The sequence below is a fragment of the Leopardus geoffroyi genome, chromosome C1, assembly GCF_018350155.1.
Source record: "Leopardus geoffroyi isolate Oge1 chromosome C1, O.geoffroyi_Oge1_pat1.0, whole genome shotgun sequence".
Lineage (NCBI taxonomy): Eukaryota > Metazoa > Chordata > Mammalia > Carnivora > Felidae > Leopardus > Leopardus geoffroyi.
The window spans coordinates 35,415,930-35,423,347 of record NC_059328.1 but is presented as its reverse complement, the minus strand read 5'-3'; the positions used below and the strand labels follow the sequence as shown (position 1 = coordinate 35,423,347).

General features: G+C 41.8%; 1 protein-coding gene and 1 pseudogene across 3 annotated transcripts in view; both read left to right on the top strand.

Moving 5' to 3' along the window:
• EIF2B3 (eukaryotic translation initiation factor 2B subunit gamma) overlaps window positions 1–7,418 on the top strand; it is a 123,019-nt gene that overhangs the window by 68,369 nt on the left and 47,232 nt on the right. The gene's annotated exons all lie outside the window — the stretch shown is intronic.
• On the top strand, window positions 5,095–5,641 carry LOC123597782 (annotated as a pseudogene).

Here is a 7,418-nt window from a genome sequence, read left to right as displayed (position 1 = left end):
ATGGTGGGTAAAAACTAATTAAATTCAGATTTTCAAGCACTTTTGAATATGAGAATATGATACTTCCTATCTTTTTTTTTTTTTTAACTGAATTTCCAAAGATTGGGGCTAGGTCCTATTGGACAAACACCAAAGTTATCTTGGAAAAGGACTTTGTTTATATAGGAGAGCCGGAAACCTCTTGTTTTAAAGTTTTCTAACTTTTCATACTGCTTGTAGGAGAAAGAGATGATGATAGAATGTACATCTCCTTTGTTTTCTCCCTTTCTGAGAAAGGATAAAGTGTTTCCTTGATTGCAAAGAGAGTGTTCTGTCTTGAGGACCTCAGGCATGTTTGGTCCTAGAAAGGGAAATAGTATAAGACATTTGCTGGAGTAGGAGTCCTGCTATCCCTATAGGCAGGTATAGAGGCAGTCTCCCCAGCAAGCTGTTCCGTCACCAGACAGTACTAACTTCGCTCCAGTGGGCCCAGATTCTACAACCTCAGTAGATGTGAAGAAAGCACAACACCTTTCCTGCGTGTCAAACTGATGCATTAGTGATACAGAGGCATTACATGTGGTGGAAAAGAATGTTGCTGGTAGAAAGAGCATGTACTCGAAATTAAAGTCCAGAGATTTTGGAATTTAGTTTTGAGACAAACCAGCTATATGACCTTGAGCAAATCACTTTATTTCTCTAAACCTCAGTTTCCCTGAATGAAACTGGCTTAGTTGTCCTTTAAAGACACCACCACTGCGCCCCTCCCCCTAAAATTCCTGTTTTACTTCTAAACGACATGTGTTTTTAATAATTCATACGTAAAAGGTGTTTGTGCCAAATATTTAATAAGAAAATCATGTAGCTTTTCTCCAATGTTATGTTGTTTTCTTTTGAGTACTAGTGAAGGTTTTTCACTGTAAGTGTAATGATAATATTAAAACAAACTTCTAAAGGATTTCTTTTAAAATGGGATAAAATGTTTGCACATTCCTCTTGTTTAAGTTTAGACATTTATATCTGATAAGACAAGGACTTAAATCAAAACCTCAAAGATCATGCTTGGCCAAATCTGTGTTTCTGGGACTCCAGATGATGAGAAATAGGTTTATGCCCTTGATTGTTTTCCCAAAGATATGCAAAGTCTTGAAGTACTGTTTATCTAAATTAGTATCCCCAGTGCTACTAACCAACTATACTTCCTAAAGTATCTCTTTAATTTGCAGTATTTTGTGGGAAGGGTTGAGAGGGACTTGTGGACATCAGAATCAACAAACTTTCCCAAGGTATCTTGTCCAGACTAGGCACTGAGACTTTTTTTTTCTTACTCCTCTGTACTTTTAATTCTCACTTCTATAAAGTGATGTAGATAGGTTATTTGTAAAGAAATTCTCATGTTGGTATTCTTAAGCCTTTTCTTTTGGACTGGCTATAGACTTCAGAGAAAAATCTTCCAATCTCCTTTCGATGTGGGTAAAAGCTGTGCTACCAATTCCTGATCATTTCTGGGCTTCTGCAGTCCAAATAGGTTGCTCCTTAGCTTTCCTTATGCCTGATCTAGGATTCAGCTTTCTTAAATGTGCTAAATCTGCTACCACCATCCTGCTTTCCAGCTTCCAAAATTTTTTTTAATGTCCTCCCTTCTCCTAATCTTTGTCCTTGGAGTTTATACCCTTTAGAAAAACGATGAGGATAACAACAAAAACCCTTCCCTGTCACTTTAATGAGCTTTCAAAAGGAATAGGGCTTAATACCTGTTTTTAATCTGCTGTCTTTACCTAGAAGCCTGTTTCCTTCATTTTAGTCACTCAATTCCCTCCCTCCCTCCCTCTTTCTCTTTTTCTTCTTTCTCTTGATTTCTTTCTTCAGTCTAGACCCTGTGGTCTGTTACTTCAGGCATTTCCCTCCATATCCTCACTCATTGTCCTTTTCCTTTTTCTGCCCTCATAAACCCTCTAATATCTATTTTGTCTGCTCCTACATCCTTTTTATTAAAGTCTTCAGGAAAAATATTATGCAGTGTTGTAAATTGGCACCACTATAACTTCATGGTTCCGATTGTAGCTGAACCCTTAGAACCACTCTGCAGCCTTACACTTCTCCTGGACCACCTTTCCACTTCTCTCAGTAGTAATTCTCAACCATCACCACCTCCCTTAGAAAATTACTTGGCCTATTCCTTCTTAGCTCTTAGCTAAGGCTAAGCGAGAAAATCGGGCTAACAGATACTGATTTGCCCAGCATACTACCCATACCCATAATTTATCTTTACTCAGACCCACCTTCAGTTCCTTTTCTCTAGCCTTAGAGGAAGAAGTTTCCTTCCTCCTGTTTAAGACTGATCCCTTCACTTATACCTTTTGCCCCATTTTCCTGTTTCCCTTGGAACCTTACTCTATGAGTTTTTCCAGCACTCTCCCAAATTTTCAACTTTGCTTTCTACTACTTTCCCCTACACCTATAAATACATTGCTTGTGGGGCACCTATGTGGCTCAGTTGGTTGAGTGTCCAGCTCTTGATTTGGGCTCAGATCATGATCTCACAGTCCATGCTGAACATGGATTCTGCTTAAGGTTCTCTCTCTCTCTGCCCCTCTCCCTCGCTCGCACTCTCTCTCTCAAATAAAAAGTAAAAAAAAAAAAGAAGAAGAAGAAGAAGAAGAAAAGAACACATTGCTTGTAAGATAAGGCACAAATTCCTAATGGCCCTCAGTCATCTAACCATACGTATTCCTTTCAGCCTAATCTCACCATTCCCCTCACTACAAGCCATACTCAACACTCTACCCTATAAACGATGGAGAGTTGCTTATAGTTCACTGACTTCTGCATTCTTTTTCATGCCTCTCTCCTTTTGTGGTCACCATTCCTAGTACTCCTTCAGCCAGTTACCCTTCTCTACCTGGCTTGTTTTATTATTATTATTTATTATTATTTTTTTTTTTTTTTGACATCCAAACACACCGTGGCTTTATTATTTCAACAAACTCCAAAAGCACATTTCCTGGACCTGCACTAGAGGCAGGCGCCCAGAGGCAGCGAGGAAGGGATGCTCCTTCTTCCAGCGCAGGTGGGGACGCCTCCTCTATGATGGGGAGAGCATACGGGAAGTTTAGGATGACAATAGGGAGGCAGAGGACAGCGATGGTTATGGTGCAGGCGGTGCGAGAGGTATAGGCAAGTCCGCGAGGCCGCGAAGGCTCATTTGAGGTGATAGAGGGCCTTGCCCTGCATACGATGCTGGATTTCGCCCGTCAGAACATGAGCTGCAGGGCCTTGTGGATGGCGTGCTCTGTGTATTTCTGCTTGGTGAAGTCCTGGATGATGATGCTGTGCTCTGACTCCCGGGAGCCGATGGTGAAGCAGCACTTGAGAAGCTTCTCAGTGCGACTCAGCATCCCCTGGTCCTCCTGGCTGGTAACGCCCTCCACCCCTGACGGAGTGCTGGAGAAGGCAGCATCCAGCATGGACACCTGGGAGAGCCACAGAGCCTTCTCCACACTGGCCTCTGTGACAAAGGGCTGCAGCTTCATCTTGCTAAGGACCTCGGGGATACGCGCGATGGCCTCTAGCTGCCACGTGGTGATGGGCACAGAGCCCGACGCAGGGCTCGAACTCACGAACTGCAAGATCATGACCTGAGCCGAAATTGGACGCTTAACCAACTGAGCCACTCAGGTGCCCCGTGTTATTGTAGCTTCATCTTGTGCCTCTCCCCACCTTGGTTTCTGTGCTTTATCAGTGCTGGGCAATGTTAGTTCCTCACACTCACCAGTCTGCATCAAGGTCTTGACACCTACTGTTTTCTCTGCCAGAGTGCCTGTTTTTCCACCCCTTTCTCCTGGTTAACTCCTGCTCTTCTTTCAAGTCTAAGCTTAAAGGGAAGTTTCCATCACCTTCCAACCTGGGCAAGGTCCCTCACTATATGCTTCCATAGGATTCTTTGCTTGCCATTCAGTTATTGCACACTTATAATAATTCATTTCCATCAAACTGTACACTTCATGCAACTTTCACGTCCATTTTCTTCACTGCTGTGTCCCAAATGTTTGGCACATAGTAGGTATTCAATGAATTCAAGCTAGAGACTGTTGCCTGGAAGAGCGAATTGATTACTTTTAACATGGACTAAAATAATTTATTTTGTTTTTCTGTCAGTACAGTGAGGAGCAGCACTTAGAACTCTCTGGGTCCCTGGGTGGCTCAGTTGGTTAAGTGTCTGACTTTGACTCAGGTCATGATCTCAAGCCCCGTGTCGGGCTCTGTGCTGACGACGCAGAGCCTGGAACCTGCTTCGGATTCCATGTCTCCTTCTTTGCCCCTTCTCTCTCTCTCTCTCTCTCTCTCTCTCTCTCTCATATAAATAAACATTAAAAGTTTAAAACAAAACAACTCTTCCAACCCTGGAAGTCTCTGATGCACTTGAGTCCAGGGCTTTCACTTCAGTACAACTGCTTTTCTTGGATGGAGCCTGAGCACCAAGAGTGCCGTAGCCCACTCTGCTGCACAGGCAGACCTTTGGTTTGGAACTCCCTGTGCACACCTGATGATCATCAGTCTGTCATTCCTGCCACTTACAGTGCCACCAAGATCTGGCATTTGGGGTGGTGTGGCAAGTGCGTGCCTTCCTATTAAATAGCTACCAGGTAGCTATGCAACTGAATTCTTGCCCCAAAATCTGTCTCATTAGAATTATAGATAGAATTATAGTTACTTCTAAGCAACCTTGGTCTCTAGTTTCTTTTAAACTCTAATGATTATGTGTGCAGCTGTGGTGGAGCAGCCCCCAGGTCTGTGCCCACTGTCTCCCCCTGCCCCGCTTTCTTCCTGCACTTCCCACTCCTTCCCCCACCCTCCCAGTGCTGCCTACCCCCGGGAGCTCGGGTGGTGAATACTTATTCTGGGAAACAGAAAAGTACTTCTTGGGCAAAAAGAATGCCTCTTGGGGCGCCTGGGTGGCTCGGTTGAGTGTCTGACTTCGGCTCAGGTTGTGGTCTCATAACTCATAATGCAGAGTTCGAGCCCTGCACCAGGCTCTGTACTGACAGCTTGCTCAGAGCCTGGAGCCTGCTTCAGATTCTGTGTCTCCTTCTCTCTCTGCCCCTCCCCCACTCATGTACTGTCTCACTCTGTCTCTCAAAAATAAATAAATAAATGTAAAATAAAAATAAAAAGTATGCCTCCCAAGTTCAAGTGCCACCTAAATGATGATGATGTCACTGGCTCCGTGAAGAGTGAAGGGAGAAATCTTTTGGAAGAGGATTCAGATGAAGAAGAGTACTTTTTTCTAAAGGGACCATCTGAACCAAGATTTAGACCTAGAAGTGATACAATTAAGTATATTCAGAATCAGGTGGCTGAAGTTATTGATGTCATGCAAGAAAACAGTACAAAGATTAAAGAATCCTGTTATATCATTTAATCCCTCTCTCCATCCTCTGTGTGATATAGAAAACTTATCAGGTAATGCAGTTGTTTTTAGCAGCATATCCACACAGTTTCAAAGGCAAATGTGATGGCGTGGATGCAGAATAAAAGCCATCATGGCGTTGGTTGCTGTTATCCTTTTGCTAATGAGTATCATTTTTTTAATGTTTATTTATTTTTGAGAGAGACAGAGTGCAAGCAGGGGTGGGGCAAAGAGAGAGGGAGATAGTCTGAAGCAGGCTCCAGGCTCTGAGCTGTCAGCATAGAGCCCAATATGGAGCTCAAACCCATGAACTGTGAGATCATGACTTGAGCCGAAGTCAGATGCTTAACTGACTGAGCCATCTACATGCCCCTAATTATTCTTATAGTCGTGAAATATCATACTTGATTTGGTGACAGAGATTTTCATTAAACAAAATCTGAATAGCAATAATAAAAGATTGCTGCATAATTTAAATGAAACCTATGTATATAACTTTCAAAACTTCTTTTTCAAGAAAATAAGAGGCAAGTATCACTTCAAATTGGATCACTAGAATGTCCAGTTATCTTCTTCCCTTCTAACAGAAGGGAAGTTTTCAGTAATTATGGTTAAGGCAAAAATAACCAGCCTCTATTTTGCCACGTTTCAAGGATCTAGTTTGAAACTGGATACTTGCCAGTTGATTGTATATGTAATTAAACCATGATATTAATATTTCATCCTGTTATTATAAGGACTTACATTATCACATTGACATGAGGATCAGGCTGGTGGTCCAGAAGCCCCTATAGAGTACCAGATCATCAGGCTAAAAAACATGTATTGCCATTCCATCAATATTTTCAAGATTCTTCTCACATTACAATTGCTTTGCCACTGCAATTGTAATTTCCACATGTTTATGGGTGTAACAAAAGCTAAATGTTGTTGGGCACCTGGGTGGCTCCATTGGTTAAGCATCCAACTTTTGGTTTCAGCTCAGGTCATGATCTCATGTTTCCGAGATTGAGCCCCACATCAGGCTCTGCACTGACAGGGCAGAGCCTGCTTGGGATTCTGTCTCTCACCCCCCCTTACCCCCCCATCTCTCTCTGCCCCTCCCCTGTTCATGCTTTCCCTCTCTCTAAAAATAAATAACTTTAAAAATTTATTTAATAAAAATAAAGCTAAACGTCGTAATGTCAGCTACAACTAAAACATTCCAGTAAACATATTTTTTACTTTAAAACCAAAAAACAAAACAAAACAAAAATACGTAATGATTAAACAATAGGGAATTCATTCTGACTCTTCCAGCCGGAGAAAAGACACTTCTTTATTGGAATATATTTAAGATTACCAAATAAAGTAGAAGGTGATTGTTTGAAGGTCTTTAAATAGAGTGGGAGGTTTTCACAATGTTGCATTGAACACTTAGAGATGGCTAAGTTATCATAGGAGACTTTTTTCCTCATTGGAAGTGTTGCTTCTGGTTCTTATGAGTCATTGTTTCAAGCTTTAGTTCCCCTGGCATCTGAATTCAGGAGCCATCCTTGACATTTCCTTTACCTGTTAACATTCATATTTATGCAAAGAGAAGCATATGTTAGAAATAAGTTTCTCTTGTATTTTGAATTTTTGTTTAACTGAGTCTTCTTCATTCTGTTCCCATTCCTTGCTCTTCTCCTGTTCTCAAACTTTGGAGTCGGAAAAAAGTCATTCTGTGCAGCCATGTAAACTGTTAGGACATACTCAGTTTAGATTAGTGGAAGCTTTCTTTCTTCACTGGGTCAGTGTGGAGTGTCTCATAGTAGACACCTGTTTTTCCAGTAGGCTGGAAGTCCTTCAGGTCCCATTCACAGCAATTCCGGAAGTCTAATAGTGTATCCACATGGAATGTCAAGATAAATTTCAATTTTTTAACACGCACCAACTATAAACTGCGCCTTTACCTGTCTATCAGCCTTTTTCTACTCTTCTATGAGTATGTCAGGAAATAGAATGCCCAGTTGGCCTTTGCTAAAACTTAGGCAGTGAGCAAGATAAA